Source organism: Hyperolius riggenbachi, chromosome 8 (assembly GCF_040937935.1).
Source record: "Hyperolius riggenbachi isolate aHypRig1 chromosome 8, aHypRig1.pri, whole genome shotgun sequence".
NCBI classification, from domain to species: Eukaryota; Metazoa; Chordata; class Amphibia; order Anura; family Hyperoliidae; genus Hyperolius; species Hyperolius riggenbachi.
In genome coordinates, this window is record NC_090653.1 from 151391818 (window position 1) to 151410068 (window position 18251).

Here is an 18251-nt window from a genome sequence, read left to right on the forward strand (position 1 = left end):
TTTTGTTGAAAAATAAAACACAGTATAGCAGAGCAGTTTCTAGGTATAGCAAAGCAGGTAGCAAAAGAGGCACCCACAGCTGTGACTGCTACAGACTTAGGCACTTTGTTGTTGACCTGAGGAAGCGGGCCAGTACCCATGAAATGCATTGTCTTTTTGTGCAGCATTAAAAACTTTTACATAATTATTTGGGTTGAAAAAAGACATACGTCCATCGAGTTCAACCAGATAACAAAGTACAACACCAGCCTGCTGCCTCACATATCCCTGTTGACCCAGAGGAAGGAAAAAAACCCTTACAAGGCATGGTCCAATTAGCCCCAAAAGGGAAAAAATTCCTTCCCAACTCCAGATGGCAATTAGATAAAATCCCTGGATCAACATCATTGGGCATTACCTAGTAATTGTAGCCATGGGTGTCTTTCAACGCAAGGAAAGCATCTAAGCCCCCTTGCAGGTATAGAATTTGCCATAACTACTTCCTGTGGCAATGCATTCCAGATCTTAATCACTCTTACTGTAAAGAATCCTTTCCTAAATAAATGGCTAAAACGTTTTTCCTCCATGCGCAGATCATGTCCTCTAGTCCGTTGAGAAGGCCTAGGGACAAAAAGCTCATCCACCAAGCTTTTATATTGCCCTCTGATGTATTTATACATGTTAATTAGATCCCCTCTAGGGCGTCTTTTCTCTAGACTAAATAAACCCAGTTTATCTAACCTTTCTTGGTAAGTGAGACCTTCTTCCATCCCACATATCAATTTTGTTGCTCGTCTCTGCACCTGCTCTAAAACTGCAATATCTTTCTTGTAATGTGGTGCCCAGAACTGAATTCCATATTTCAGATGTGGCCTTACTAGAGAGTTAAACAGGGGCAATATTATGCTAGCATCTCGAGTTTTTACTTCCCTTTTAATGCATCCCAAAATGTTGTTAGCTTTAGCTACAGCGGCTTGGCATTGAGTACGATTATTTAACTTGTTGTCGATGAGTACTCCTAAGTCCTTCTCCAAGTTTGATGTCCCCAACTGTATCCCATTTATTTTGTATGGTGCTAGACCATTGGTACGACCAAAATGCATGACTTTACATTTTTCAACATTGAATTTCGTCTGCCATTTATGTGCCCACATAGCCATCCTATCCAGATCCTGTTGCAATATGTCCCTATCTTCCTGAGAGTTGATGTTTCTGCACAATTTTGTATCATCTGCAAAAATAGCAACATTGCTTACTACTGCCTGTACTAGGTCATTAAAAAAATAAATTGAAGAGCACTGGACTCAGTACAGACCCCTGTGGGACCCCACTGCTAACAGTCACCCATTTTGAGTATGATGACCACAACTCTTTGTTTTCTGTCCATTAGCCAGTTCCCTATTCATGCACACAGACTCTTCCCCAGTCCTTGCATCCTCAACTTTTGCACTAGACTTTTGTGTGGAACAGTGTCGAAGGCCTTTGCAAAGTCCAAGTATATCACATCTACAGCATTCCCAATATCCTCATTAGCGTTCACTACCTCATAAAAGCTGAGCATGTTAGTCAAACAGGACCTGTCTTTAGTAAACCCATGTTGATGCTGAGAAATAAGATTATTTTCTACTATGAAGTTATGTATAGTATCTCTTAGTAACCCCTCAAATAGTTTGCATACAACTGATGTTAAGCTTACAGGTCTATCATTTCCTGGATCTGATATCTTGCCCTTCTTAAATAATGGGAAAACGTGGGCTGTACGCCAATCCACTGGGACTCTGCCAGTTGAAAGAGAGTCACAAAAGATAAGATAAAGGGGTTTATCTATAACTGAACTTAATTCCCTTAGGACCCGAGGATGCATGCCATCCGGGCCAGGTGCCTTGTCTATTTTTGATTAATTTAGTCTTGCCTTCACTTCTTCCTGCGTTAAGTATTTAATATTACAGTTGGAAGATTGAGACTCTTCTGCATCTGTAATTTGCAACAGTGACGTTTCCCTTGTGAAGACAGAAGCAAAGAAAGCATTTAATAACTCTGCCTTACCTTGGTCATCCACAATTGAGTTCCCACCCTCATCCTTTAGGAGTCCAATACAGTCAACCTTTCTTTTTTTTAGAGTTGATGTACTTGTAAAACTTCTTTGGGTTAGATTTGATATCCCTAGCAATTTGATTTTCAGCTTCAATCTTTTCCAGCCTAATTTCTTTTTTTACAACTTTTATTGCACTCCTTATAATTGCTTAATGCAGCCTCGGTCCCCTCCTGTTTTAGGACCTTATAGGCATTCTTTTTCCCATCCTTTTATCTCTAACCTTTCTATTAATCCATAGAGGCCTTTTTTTATTCCTAGACAAACCCATATGGTTTGTCCATTTATGTAGGTAATACCTAATTATTCCTATACCTATGATTTAAGATAGATGACGGAGGGAGAGGATGAAGTTCCGGAGCTGGAGCCAGATGAGGTGAGAGACTCTGCAGCTGCCCTGGACCGCTCTCTATTGCAGACCAACAAGCTTTGTTTAATGGCGACTGGTACGGCACCTATTAACTGCCTGAGTGCCGACCAGCTTTTCATGCCACTCATTTGCTGCCCACACAGGCCACTGAAGACCACGGGCCCGGTCGCACTTGTGACCCCTGCGACCCCGGATGCTACGCCACTGGCTGTACATGTAAATAAACTGGTTTTTCTTTCACCTAACAGCCTGCCGCCCGTGAGGCTGAACTCAGAGCTCCACTCCGTCATTCAGCGGGGATGCACATCCCCACTAATTTCCGCCCCCAGGACTTGACACTGATCGGTGTTAAGTGGTCCTGGGGGAGCCACCTTCCCGACGCCTATAGGCGTTAAGCGTTTGGGAAGGGGATAAAAGACAACTGAGGTGAAAGAGATATAGAGAGGTTGCTATATTTATTCTCTTTTAAAGGATTCAAATCGCTTGGCTGTGCTGCTGATGCTCTGCCTCTAATATTTTTAGTCATAGACCTTGAACAAGCATGCAGATCACATGATTGACTGAAGTTTGACTGCATTTGCTGCGTGCTTGTTTCAGGTGATTCAGACACTACTGATGCATGAATCAAATTAAAATTGTACATCAACCTCTTAGCCTATAGGCGAGTTCACTTGGAGTACATTGCAAATAGTTCAGAGGTTAAAGAGACACTGAAGCGGAAAAAAATATATGATATAATGAATTGGTTGTGTACTATAAATAATTACTAGAAGATTAGCAGCAAAGAAAATATTCTTATATTTTTATTTTCAGGTATATAGTGTTTTTTCTAACATTGCATCATTCTCTAATATGTGAAGATTACACAACACTCAGCATTCAAAATGATTCTTTCAGAGCAGTCTGTGAACTAATGCTTTACTAACAGTTGAGATAATAAAAGTCAGATAACAGCCCTCTCCACGACTTTGAAAGTCGTAGAGCTTAATGGCTTTTTTGTATAGATATAACAACTGGAGTTTCTTAAATCTTCCTGTACTGGAAACAATTAGACTGATGTATCTGATCTTAATGTTTTATTTCTTAGCTGTACTACACATACAAATCATAATATCATAATTTTTTTTTCGCTTCAGTGTCTCTTTAAAAACACAAGTATGCAGCTGTTCATCTGTAGAGTACCACAATATGGCTGGGAAACTGTAAAAAAGATAAAAAGGAAGCGTCCCTTGTGTTTAAAAGTAATGGATCCTCACCTCTATTCAGAGGACTGCACCCCTGATTAGATGGCTGGAAATACCAATATTGACAGGTCAGCATATGAGTGTATTAGTGAATAAACCCCTAATTAAGATAATCTGTCCTTGACCTTGAGCATTTCCCGTCTGTGTGGACTCACTGTCCAGGGATCCGATATGAAAGCTGTTGAAGCTCTCCAGATAATTATTACCAATATGCCTCTGTTGAAGCAGAACCTTGTGAAATGCGTCAGGCCACTGCAAGTATTTTATTTTTGTCCAATAAACGTTTGTAACTTCCCTATTGGAGCAAATAGCCCGTGATTTACTAATATCCAGATACAGTTGAGGACCCATCTGGAGAGCCTCAATGGCTTCCATTTTGGATCCTTGGACAGTGCTTCCATCGAGATCGAAGGACAGATCAACAGTGGTTTATCCACTAATGCGCTCATATTGGCATTTTCAGCCACCTAATAAGGCAAGCCATGAGGTTAACTGGTATTGTTTAAAAGGAAATAAATGTGGAAGCCTCCATATCCCTCCTACTTCTGCTGTTCTTAGCAGAAACATTTTTTAACAGAATCCTGTATGGCTTTGCTCGGTCAGGACTTACAGCTCTCTATGGCCTAAAGGTTCACAAGTGGCCAGACTGAGAGCACCTGTTCCTGCACGTGTATGGTTCACAGTTTGCTGCAACTTTCGAGTGGTGATTACTTTTCTGTGTCACAGATGCCATTTACAGTGCTATTACATGCCAGCCTGAAAACCAGGCCCTGAATAGCCATTCACACATTTGCCACAGTGGATGGCGTGTAGACAAATACTAGAGCACAGTGTGAGGTTCTGAGAGAAGCTCCATCCACACTTAATTTTCTATCAAACCAGCAGTTGTGACAGTGACTATGGCACATTTTAACTTCCATGACTCTGTTACATAAATAAATGTTGTGTTTTATAGGGCTGTCTTATCCCAATTCCGGCTCTGCTGCTGACATCTCTATTCTGTAATACATGAAACTATGGCAGCAAGAGATCTGAACCAGACGTGCCCCTCTTCCATTACCAGATTGGTACATTAATCCTTCATGTATATTATATATACCACACAGCGAGCCTTGCTTTTCCTCAAGCCTGCTGCACCTGCTGTAGAGATATAAATCTGAGACTTATGTCAGGAGAAATGGAGAGAGGGAGACTGACAGATGTTTTGTTAATTATGTATGTGTTGTTCTAAAACATATATAGTGCTCGGGAGTTTTTCTCTTATTGTAAATTTTATGTGTAGAGATTTATTTAACAAACTGTCTATTACACCAGTCTGTTTCCTAACTTATTTATGAGTCCTACAAAAGGAAAACGTCAGCTATTCAGCATATTGGCGGTGGAGAACATCAGAGACGTTCTGTGTATTAAGTTGGTGCATTGTGGAGATCATCGCTTTGTAAGCTTAGCCGCTTAATGCCAATGATATTGTCTTTATTCTGTCATGAAACCTAGATAAGTAGCCATCAAAAAGGATTCCGCTTAAGACCAGTGAAAAAGATTAGGGAAACCCAGATCTGTCACAATCAGCCAGCTAAACAAAGACAGGGAACAGCTTATGATTTTATAATGAAAAAAGCTCTAATTTTATGTTTGTATGATGTGGATACTAGTATACATGTAAAAAAGGTGCCTGGAAAAGAGGGTGCGAGGAATGTACATCAGTAAAATATCGGTAAAATTACTGATATTCTACTACTTAATTCCAATAGTAAAATATCTGTAACCTTTAGTAGTACTTTACTATGTCTTAACCTAACCCTACTCTCACACAGAACCATCTGCCTAAACCTAAAACCTCCATCTACCAATGCCTAACCCTAAGACCTCCATCTAACCCTAAGACCTCCATCTACGGATGCCTAAACCTAAGACCTCCATCTACCGATGCCTAACTAACCCTAAGACCTCCCTCTACCGATGCCTAACGATAAGACCTTCCACTACTGATACCTAACCCTATGAACTCCCTCTACCTATGACTAAAACTTAACCTCCCCCCTCCTAATGCCCGCCATGCAAAAATCTGCATATCTACATGCCTCGGTGCCCGCAATTCTGTCGGGTGCCTCCGGACACCGAGATTTACCTTCTTTGCTGCAAATGGTGCCCATTATAAAAGCTGCAATTTGGGACAAAGTACATTTTTGGCGCCCAGAGGCGCCCGATAGCAGGCGCCGAGGCATGATTAGTGGCAAAGAAGGTATATTTCAGCTATCGGGCAGCGCCATGCGCCCAAATTTGCCTTCTTTGCCGCAAATCGCAACTTTTATAATAGGCTCCTATGGTGGTGCCCTTTATTCGGTAAGGGCTTCAGCACCCTTTTTTCCTAATTCGAGGTTACTGTATAGATATCCTCTACATCTGTGCAGTCAAGCTAAGTACACATCAGATTACTCTTGGCCAAAAAGATCTATTATGGATAAAATCAAGCAGAAGTCTAGAGTGAGTGCAGGTGCCCTCTAATCCCATTGGCAATATTGTAAAATCTTGCACACACATTAAGCTACATGTACACCTTGGGTTTTCCTTAAGGCGCGTACACACGCCATATTTTTACAAACGATGGGTTCCGTCAGACCCTTCCGCGGGGCGGTAGTTCTGCCGACTGTAGCACATGAGTACAGGCTGTCAGCAGACTGATAACACTGTTTTTGAAAAATACGGAGTGTGTATGCGCCTTTAGCCATCGCTCATGATTGTCTTGGTCACTGGTCAGAACTCTACATCTTTTTTTCTATGCACGCTTAAAAAAAGAGTTCCCACAGCTTGATGCCACTCACTCATTCTCCCTTTCCATAGTGCAGCGCAGAGCTGAGCAATGCATCTGTACAGCTCTCATTAGAAATGATCACCTAAAACAACCTGTAATGATTTTGGTCACTGAGAAACTGTGACCAGCGGGGGTGAAGATGCGGAGCACAAACTAATGGAGCAGCACGCCGGGACAGGTAAATTATTGCAAAAACTTTGCAAGGACCCAGGGAGCACAAGTCAGGGTTTGGAGACATGGGGGGCCCAACAGTGCTCAGGGGCCCTGTGGGAATTACCCAACCAGGATGCCCCTATGGTAGCGCTGGAAGGAGAGCATTGATTTGGATAGCGAAGAGGCAAGTGAAGTTATCTAAATAGAAGTCCGGACCTCCCACAGAGCTTTTCTCTCTTCCTGACAGCTGTCATCATTTCCTGCATCCACTGGCTGATGTAACTGACCCAACTGCCCTGCACCATTGCTTAGGGCTTGTTCACACTGCAGGCGTTTTTGTTATTTTTTAAGAGCGGGCGATTTTTAAAATCGACCTGAAAGGGCTTACACAATGATTCTCTATGAGATAGTTCATATCTAAGCGGTTTATTTCCGTTCCGTTTAGATAGGCGGTGCTTGAGCCATTTTTGAGGTGATTCCGCCTCAATGGAAGGTATAGGAAAAACGCAAAAGGCTCACAAAACCGCTTTGTGTAGCGATTGCATTTTTAAGAATAAATACATTGTATTTATTCTTTTCCGGATCAAAGAGTTCACTTCCTGACTTGCGTCAGGGAGTGAATTACCAAAACGCTCGGGAGAAACGTGTCGGAAACCGCTAACCACAAAAAACAATCGCCCACCCAAGCGCCGGGAATCGGAAACAAAAAACGCCTCAAAATAAGCCCACCGTGGACGGACACGCGAGCCGAACGCAATGTGAACAAGGCCTGAATCAATCTGATCTGCATGCATGAAAACTTCATCCTGATCAGAATTAATCAGTAGTGCAGTGCACTTGGGTGTGTCAGTCAGTACAATGGCCAGCACAATGGCAATGACAGTTACACCTTTGCACACGTAAGCAGGGGCGTAGCAATAGGGGGTGCAGAGGTAGCGACCGCATCGGGGCCCTTGGGCCAGAGGGGCCCCGAAGGGCTCTCCCTCATCTACATTATTACCTCTCTATTGGTCCTGTGCTCATAATAATCATTTCTATAGATGCTGTGAATAGTAGTAATCACTAACAAACTGTTTCCCAGCCTCTTCTTGCACCTCTGACACTGTAGTTGCCATTGGCAGGATTTGGTGCGCCGTATCAATTGTTATGTATAGAGTGCTTGGGGGGCCCCATGTAAAACTTGCATCGGGGCCCACAGCTCCTTAGCTACGCCACTGCACGTAAGGTGTGTACACATGCACTACTAAATGCAATGACGGGTCCGCTGGACCCTCCCGCTGGGCGGTCTTTAGCCGACAGTAAGCGTGTGTGTACGCACTGTCGGCAGACTGATAAGGCTGTTTCTGAAACAGCGGATCATTCAGAAACAGCCTTTTCAGTCTGCCGACAGCGCGTACACACACGCTTACTGTCGGCTAAAGACCGCCCAGTGGGAGGGTCCGGCGGACCCGTCGTTGCATTTAGTAGTGCGTGTGTACGCACTTTAACATGCACATGTTCATATAAATGAATTGCCCGTTGTCAGTATGCACACAGATTACGCTGGTGTGTGAATGGTGGACATGGATATATTTTGTTAGCTCCTTTGTGAGTTTAGTCTGATGCACTATCTGTCCCAGGAGAAGACGTCAGGATATGTGCTCCAAATCTTTACATAGGTTTGATGCAATGAATGTTTGCATTTCTGCACTATGCATGTTACAGGGCCAGACTTCTGCACAGTGTAGGTGAGGACGCAAGGGAATGCTTTTTTGTAACTAAGACCCCAGTGGTTCCTGGATTATTGATTCCTGTGAATGCATTTATATGAACATGTGCATGTTAGTGTGCAAAGAGTTAACTGTCTTTGCCAGGTTACGTTATCAGAGACGTCGCTGGAGCCATACAAATAGTGCCTGTGAAAAAGGTGGAGTGTAGAGAGGTGAGTCACTTCTCCCCTGCTCACCACTCTGGGGGGCACCTGTACTGGGTGATACCTATACTGGGGGACTATTTCTGCCTACCTACACCGGGGGCCAGGGCTGGGACAAGGCTTCCCAGCACCAGAGGCAGAGATTCTAAAGTGCGCCCCCCCTACACAAAAACATGTAATTGCAAACTCATACATATGACTAGATGTGCTCTCAATACTGCAGTGCTCTCAATCTACCCTCACTTCACAAAAGGTAAAGTTAGAATAAGGGCACTGCTGTACTGAGAACACATCTAGTCACATAGGCAGCTATTTGATGTGTGTCTGTGTGTGATTCTCTCTGTCTGTCCCCTTTCAAAGCCCCCTCCACCATACCTGCTTCTTTTTAGGCATCTAAGTGAGAACAGCTGGTCTCTGTCTTCCCTTTCCGCTGTCCAGTCATCTGTGAGCATGGTCTGGCTTCACTGAAGCCTAGCAGGGGGTCCTTCCCCCTTCAGTCCAGTTGCATCTCACATAACACGTGCAATAAGTTTGGTCCATAGGCAACTCTGCAGGAAGCTGACACCAGTTCCTTTACAGCAGAAGTCGGCTTCCTGCTGTTGCCTAGCAACTCTATGCCACAGCTGTGCCTGTCATCTCTGTCTTTGATGACAGCGTGGCTGAGCCTGTTACAGCACCGGCAGAAGGGCCAGCTCCATGCTAGATAGGAGGAGGAGGAAACCGAGTGGACAGGAGTAGAGTCGTTCGGTGAGAGATATTGCAGCGCAGATGGGCTGGGCAGAGTCCAAAGGAATGGGACAGACGGCAGGGGAGCAAGTGCAGAGCAATGCGCCGTCTAGAGGAAGCGCTCAGAGGCTGCAGCCTGCCCAGCCTCTGCCTCGTACTGGCCCTGCCGGGGGCTCCTTACTCTTCCTATACTGGTGGCCACCTCTGGCTGCCAACCACTGGGGTTGGTAACCTCTGGCTACCTAAACTCGGGGCAACCAAATGCTGGGAGCCTCTCGGGCTACCTGTACTGGGGGCTATCTCTAGCTACCTACACTTGGGTGCTGCCTCTAGCTACCTATACTGGAGGCCTTCAGGCTACCTATACCGGGGGCTACCTCTGGCTATTAACTGCTGGGAAGTAACCTCTGGCTACCTATACGGGGTGCTTCAAAATAATGCGGGCCCCTCTGGCTACCTATAGTGGGGGTTATTTCTGCCTCCCTATGCTGAGGGGTTACCTATACTAGGGGGCTGCATCTGGCTACGTATACTCAGTTATTTCTTTGGCTACCTAACACTGGGGACATTTAAAGCAAGTAATACTAGGGGGGCCCCTCTGACTATCTAAAACTGGGTGCACCTCTGGCTGCCTAACCAAGAGAGGACCCAATGCTACTATCTGTGTGTGCGCGCGCGTGTGTGTGTGTGTGTGTGTGTGTGCGCGCGAGTGTGTGTGGTGGTTGTACACAAGGCTACCTTATATTTCTATTTTTGGGGGCGTGGGGGCAATGAGTGATACTCCTCATACACTCAGGATTCTTGCTGTTGATCGCGTGGTCAGAAAGGTGCTTTTCTACATATTTGGTGGACCTACCCCAAGCCAGTCGTTTTTGTATGAGAATATACCATTTCAATTACACTGTTCTGAAAAATCTGATTTCTAGGCATCAGGAGATAGCTCTACTGGGTGAGAGGCCTCAGGACCTCCGAAGAGTACAAAATACAGCTCACATATTTTCTGCAGCTAAACAAACGATATCAAGCTCATAAAAACCCCCAATCTGAAGCTTTGAGCAAATTAAGCTACAACTGGGTTACTCAGTGTTTTTCTTTTTTTTTTTTTTTCTTTTTTTTTAATAAAATAAAGCCATTATTGTTGATATACTGCACACATTAAAAAAAAATCAGGTGCCCACAGTGCAGTTATTAATGCACAGAACCTCCTCTTCCTCATGCTATGGTATGATTATATCTTCCTCACTCTGCTTAAAGAGACACTGAAGCGAAAAAAAATATATGATATAATGATTTGTATGTGTAGTACAGCTATGAAATAAAACATTAGGAGCAGAGACATAAGTCTAATATTGTTTCCAATACAGGAAGAGTTAAGAAACTCCAGTTGTTATCTATGCAAAAGAGCCACTGAGCTCCACGACTTTCAAAGTCGCAGAGAGCGCTGTCTTCTGCAGCTTACTATCTCAAGTATCTGTCACTGGTTTTTTTTCCTGCAGAAGACAGTTCAAACGTTCACTAGCCTGCTCTGTAAAATCATTTAGAATGCTGAGTAGTGTGCAAACTGAAACTATTAGAGAATGAGGCAATATACTAGTAATTATCCATACTACACAACCAATTCATTATATCATTTTTGTTTTTCGCTTCAGTGTTTCTTTAAGAAGGATTCATTAATAAAAAAGGAAGAAAAAGGTTAACAGTTTGGAAAGAAGGAACAAGTGTTTCATAATACAGGCGGTCCCCTGCTTAGAAACAGGTTCTGCTTCGGGAGATTTTTAAGTTGAATTTGTTTGTTTGTAAGTTTAGTCACATGTTAAACGTGGTGAAACGTTTCTTTTTCTTCCTTCCTTCTCTTCCTTATTTTTCTCTTCCACTTACCTTTTAATCTCTGCCTACCTTATTCTTCGGAGTGAAATGAGATTAAATTTGATTGGAGTCACTGACAAATGATTCACAGGTGCTATGTAATAATTATTACTGACATTACATTGGTTGTATTAAACATATCAGAAACAATGGATATAATAATAAGATATATTTTATTGTTGTGAATAAAAATATACATTGCACTCTGTACTGTACTACTCTGTCACTTACATTGGTAAGTTGTTATAAACTCCACAAAATGATTTGTTAAAAACAAACAAACAAACAAACATGGTGAAACGTAGATAAATTATTTACTTTTGGACAACTCTGGATTTGTGGTTATTTTCAACGTGCTTTTAACATGTTTTAACCTACTTATAACAGTTGATTTAATACTGTAACATTTAACAACAAAACTATGTAATAGAAAAAACAGTATAGCATATATTTTTTGGACATACGGACAACTTTGTTTGTATCTCTGAAATGTTGTAACTGGAGTCATTTTTTAGTAGGGGACTGTCTTTATAAATAAGTGTAGACAATAACAGTTCAACAATAATAAGCAAATGGAACATGCAAGTTTCTTGATTTAACCAGCAGAGGGCACCATTGCTTTAACTCAATAACTGATAAGTATTCTTCCCCCCAGTGAACCATAAGCTATGTAAATAAAAACTTTTTTTTTCTCTAGGCTGAATATTAGGCTACCTTTACACCCATTAATGCTAAGTGTTTTCCTGTACAGTTTTTTTAACTTGTATTCACTAAAATGAACGCATAAGAGGCCACATTCAACTCGCAAAAACATGGAAAAACAGATCTAGTGTAAAGGAGGCCTTACTCTAACACTAGTAGTCTGGGAACTTGGGGAACATGTTATTCATCATAATACACAAGGAATAAGAAGTACTATCATTATCTTCCTATTGCACTACACACGCACATCCCTATGACAGGAACTGAATCGTTATAATAATCAGTGAATTACCTCAGGATTTTTGTGATGGACAGAAGCTATATACACATGGGCTGATAATGGCTAATTCCAGCATATAATTAATCACTTCATAATTGGGAAATACCGGTAGGTCAGTAAGTAAACATCGACTTACCATCTTGGCTCGTGTGACTTTGATCTGATCTCAGCATAAATCTGATCAATCGATCGCATCATTGTTCCAGTTAGTGCTGGCACTGTACTGTACGGTGACTGTTCTGTTCGTACAAAGATCTGCGGCTGGCGCTTCCCCGCTGCATTTGCTGAATGAGAAGTTACCACTGTGCCCAATCATGCTTTCATATAATATCCTAGAAAAAAAAAAGTAGTTAATTAAAAGGGTGCAATGAAATAATCACAAGTATTCATTGAGTATATGATCTGAAATCCCACATCCTATAACTTACAGGAAGAGTACGTTTTGAGACGATTCGAAGGACTTTTTAGGGATAGAAGTTATAGAAGTATGAGAACAAAATATAACAATGTGCAATAAATAAAAACATTACGTATTGTTCATTCAACTTCTGATCAGAGAAGAATCTATCACTGCCACACACTGCACATCGATTTTTATTAGATTTCAGCATGAAATTTATTAAAGCTCAATAGTATAACTGCTACTGCTATTAAAGGCCCCACCTCTGGTCTCCCCCCTGCTAATACTACTACCCAGGCCCATGCAGAGCAGTAATGCACTCTCACACTCACCTCTCCAGCGCGCTCCTTCCTCTGAGTTGCCATCATCTCCTGGCCCCTATACCCCATGACCCAGCAGTGCACATAGGTATATAGTATGTAAGGGCAAAGAGAAATGACAAAAGCACAGAGCAGGGAGCGCAGCGGCTGGAGAGCTGAGTGAGAGCGCTTGGCTGCACTAATAATCTGCCAGCGCCCGAGGAGCAGCATTAGCAGGGGGGACACCTATGGGCCCGTCACAGGCTCCAAGTTCCCGCTGCACCCCAACCCCTTTTTACTACTAAAAAAACTTGTCCAATCCAATCGTTAATGTCAGATGATTTTGGCAAAAATCAATTGCGACTGGGCAGCATGTTGGGGCGATAATCTTTGGCAGATTTGATCGGATCTGCCAGGGCATGCCTCACAGTGTATGGGCACCTACCCATCAACGATACGCTCTTGATTTTAGAATCTTATCAAATCTATGTAGTACAACGGTAAACTGTGTATATATACTCTGAAATGGATACATCAGATAGTTACTTATATTGGGTAGAAGTGGTAAGATTGTACAATCAAGATTTTATCATCACCTTAATACAGAATATGTTATTAAATCCATTATGACAGAAATTTCCAACTTGACATATTTTGAAGGATTCATTTTACAGAGATATTGCATGTTTTGTTGTTTAGGGCTCAGCAAAACTAATGTGTATCTGTTGCTTTGGTGCACTTATGGTCAGCCTAAGGGCCCGTTCAGACTGCAAAACGCGGACGGCCACGCATGCGGAACGCAACACGTACGAACGCACGCCATCCGCGTTTGTGTGCGTTGCGCGGCTGATCCCATCACTGAAAAGTGAATGGGACAGCCGCGCGTTTTTGTAAAATCTGCGTGCAGCATGCGTTCCCGGACCGCACAGGTCCGGAACGCATGCAGTGTGAACATCAGACAGTGCAGTGTATGCACTGTCTGATGTCGTGCGTGTCTGCCTCCTGCACGCGTTTCCAAAACGCGGCTGGAAACGCGCGCAGTCTGAACGGGCCCTTACATGATAAGATAAAGTGAAGCTAAACTGTTGTGGAAAATGGATATAAAATGTATCAGTTCTACTCAAGCCATTCTGTAACTTAATATTATTAGCAATAACCTTTAGGCAGGGAGCACACTTATTACATATTTGATACATAGCAGAAAACGCATGTAAAAACGCATATGATGAAAGTCTATGGGCAGCACAAAAATCGGACGGGTCTATTATTTTCAGGCACCTTTTTAAACTGCACTGCAATTTCCTTTTTCATGCACACTGTTTTTAAATCGCTTTCTTATAGAGGCACTAAGGCAGGGGTCTCAAACTCAATTTACCCGGGGGCCGCAGGAGGCAAAGTCAGGATGAGGCTGGGCCGCATAAGGGAGTTCACGTGTCCCCGCCGCAAAACGAGGGCTGCAGAGCCCCCAAATCGCCCCGGGGGCAATCCGCCGGCATTTCCTGGAAGGGGCAGAGCTTTCAGCTTCAGCTCTGCCCCTCCTGACGTCAATCGCGGCGGATCGCCGCCTCTGCCCGCCCACTCTAAACATAAAAAAAAAATTGGGAAAATAGGAAAAAATGCCCGGAATCTTCATACAGCCATATTACGGCTGTATAGCGATCCCTGGCCAAAGCGCTGCGGCTGCGTATGGACCCCCTGGAAACTCTGTCAGGAAATGTATTGCTCTTTCTTTTGATACATGTAAAATTACACTACCGTTAGGCTTGCTACTAAAAGTGACATTTACCGCATTTAAAAGTATACTATTTTCCTTCGAAACTTTAAAATCGATTTTCTCAAGAACTATAAGGTCTTTTTGAAAAATTGTTTTTTCCTCTTATTCCTAATGATCTCCTTAACATATCCTGCAAATTTAGGGTTTCTAGCATTTAAGGTGGATTTGCTATTAACCATTAAAGTCGGCGGGTTTTTAAATGTGTATTTTTTTCCTTTGCAACTTTAAAATCGATTTTCTCAAAAACTATAAGGCCGATTTGAAAAATTTTTTTTTCCTCTTGTAGCCACTGGGGGCCCCTACAAGCTCTGGGGCCCTGGGGCCACAAAATATTGTATCGCGGGCCGCAAATGGCCCGCGGGCCGCGAGTTTGAGACCCCTGCACTAAGGTATGTATTCTTGTATGCATATTTGTAAGCATTTTTATGTAAAAACAGATACAGTGATCCCTCTTTTGAAAATGCAGTTTAGTAAAATGCATGAAAAATGCTCATATACAAAAAACTACAAACCACAAGATGCACACACAGAGAAAAATGCAGAAACGCACATGCCAGAAAACGCATGGATTTTAGCATGGACCCAGCCACACACTTGACATGGCAGATGATTTAGAATTTGCCTACTTGCACAACTTAAAGCACAACTAACTCTCTCTTTGCAGAGTATGAGCACTTCATTCACAGACACACTCAATTACTAGAGAAGAAAACTGTTGGTTCACTCAGTCAAGCAAATACAGTAGCTTCTGAGGAACTCAAAGAGTGGGTCAATTAGTCCCACATACAAACATTTAAATCCAGTTTCTACTTACCATCAGGGTTGCAAATACACGGGAGCAGCTCCTGTGATCACAGGGGGGCCCAGAGATGTGGGAGGTCCCAACTACTAACCTCCCCTTCCTCCGACACAGGAGACTATACTTCAGATCAGGTGTTTTTTGGCTACACTTATTATGGGTGTGAAGATCATGAGGGTCACACCTCTTATATGACCATTGTGAGATGGGCTCCAAGGCTGTGAAGGGCACCAAGGGGAGGCAAAGGGAATAGGTATGAACATGGGGGGCCCTTTCAAATTTGTGGACGATAGCACAATTGGTGGCCTTGTCAGTACAGGCATTTAGCAGGCGTACCGCCAGGAGGTAGACAGACTCTGCAATTGGTGTAAAGAGAACAGGCTAGTCCTAAACACAGCCAAAACCATTGAGATGGTCATTGATTTCAGAAAGCATGCCATTAACCTACCCCCAATCTATACCGATGGAACTGACGTCGTTAGGGTACGTAACGTCTGCCTCCTGGGCACAACAATCTCAGATGATCTGACCTGGAGGACAAACATCATCTCAACTCAGCAGAAGGCGCAGCAAAGACTCTTCTTCCTATGCCAACTAAAGAAATTTTGCTATGGCCCAGGAACTTCTGAGGTCCTTCTACTCCACTACTATTGAGTCGGTCCTTTGCATGTCCATCCTGGTCTGCTATGCTAGTTCTTCCGCTAGCGACAGATACAAAATTCAGAGAGTCATCGGCTCAGCAGAGAGAATTATTGGGAAACCTCTTCCCCCTTAGACCTAATCTATAACACTAGACTGCACACTAGAGCAATAAAAATTGCTGGTGTCCACTTACACACATGCCACAGCCTTTTCAGTCAGCACAATTTGGGCCAGAGGTTCCGGTCCATCACGGCCAAGACCACAAGGTGTAGGAACACTTTTTTCCCCACGGCCGTTAGACTTGAACTCTGCCCTTTCCTCTAATGACATCTCCCTGTAGCCGTCTGCCATCTGACCACGGTTGTTGCTGCTCTGTTCACTGAATTGCTGGAGGTTGTACAAGTATTACTGTTTTTATCTGTTTGTTTTTTTATCTGTTGTAACATGTGTTGTCTTTGTAAATCTGTATTGTCTTATGCTGGATCCACACCATACAATTTTTTGACAGATTTACCTGCCAGATCAATTATTTCCAGCATGTCCCATCTGAGAATCGATGTATTTTTTGAGTGATTTTCTGACCAATTTCCATTCGTTTCTATGGAAATCGGTCATAAAATTGCACAAAAAAAATCGATCAATTCTCAGATCAGACATGCTGGGAATAATCGATCTGGCAGGTAAATCTAATGAAAAATTGTATGGTGAGGATCCAGCCTTATTTCGAATGCTGTATTACTGTGCCAAATCCAATTCCAGTCAGGGTCCAGCCATGCTTGGTGAAATAAACCGATTTTGATTCTTATCATAGTTTTGCTGGTGGGCCCCATGAATTGTAGTTACGCCACTGCTTACTATTCAGGTGCTCAATCCTTATCTATTGAAAATCTATGTGCAGTGTGTAGGGGAAATTGATCCCTCTCTGAACAGATTCAGATCAGACTGATCTGTAAACGTGTAGGTCCACCTTTACCCTAACTGTGGATCCTAGCCAGACTCTGAAACTACATCCACATGCTGGACGTCTGTTCCCTATAACAAACATTCGTGATTGTTTCAAGTAACAATCTAGCTCCCTTTTCAGCAATCCATTGAGTTGATAAAAGTGCAGCTGACTGTAGTATGTGCTGCCAGCTACAGAAGTACATCTCCTATCCTTCTCCGCATACATTCACAAACGGCCTCCGGAAATTTGGGCCCAGGGTGAAGCCAAGAAACGGCTCACCCTGCAAAACTCCCGGCAGCGTTAATTACTATTCCCCCTCCAGGCCGCCATGGACTCATGGGAAAGATGCAAATTGGCTGCCAGCTGTTGCTGACGCCCAACTTACCCTCTGAGTGCCGCTATAGACGAACAGTAATTTACATTACAGCCTTTGGCAGTGCCTAGCGGCGCCCAAATGTCAAGTGCCCTTTTTGCCTGCCTTGCCTTCTCCCCTTTTGCCTGCCTCGCCTTCTCCCCACACATCATATTATTATTATTTAGTATTTATATAGTGCTAACATCTTCTGCAGCGCTTTACAGAGTATATAGTTCTGTCATAATTATGCCTCTGAGGGGCTCACAATCTAATCCCTACTATAGTTGAGTAATCCGTGTAATCTAGGGCCAATTTAGGTGGTAGCCAGTTGACTTATCAATTAGTTTTTATGATGTGGGGGGAAACTGAGAGCCTGGAGGAAACGCACAGAGGCGCTGGGTGTATTTCATACCTACAGATGTTATAAGGTCCTACCTTATTGCCTGATGAAGCAGGGTCATACCTGTGAAACGCGTTGCACGAATCTCTGGAGTGTGTAAAACACAATTTTATTGACTGTTAAAATCAACAGTTTCTTGTGTCTGCTTCGAGGAGGTAAGTCCACCACTACCTCCTCTATATATTATTTTTTAAGCATTTTAGTCTATTTTATTCTTTTGGTGACTCTGTTTCCCCCAACATTAGTAACAGTAAAATTGCCTTGTGCTGCCAGGGCATGGCAATATTATCACTATTTGCTAGCCACTTCCATTTTAGTTTGTTATTTAAGTTATTGAAGTAATTTTTGCTACATTGACAAAAAGTAAAATGTTGACATTAATATAATATAAATCATAGTAGTAGTACTTGTAGTAGTATACTTGTAGCTGCAACCATCATCTTCACTCTTCCTTCATTGAAACACTTAGAATTAAATATTACATGCATGTGTGTGTGCAT

At 42.9% G+C, this 18251-nt stretch overlaps 1 long non-coding RNA gene across 1 annotated transcript in view; it reads right to left on the minus strand.

Moving 5' to 3' along the window:
- LOC137528351 (uncharacterized) overlaps positions 1-9098 on the minus strand; it is a 63198-nt gene extending 54100 nt beyond the window's left edge. The window contains exon 1 of the long non-coding RNA XR_011023370.1: positions 8938-9098. This is a non-coding gene — a long non-coding RNA (uncharacterized lncRNA). The remainder of the gene's footprint in view (positions 1-8937) is intronic.
- Positions 9099-18251: the final 9153 nt, after the last annotated feature.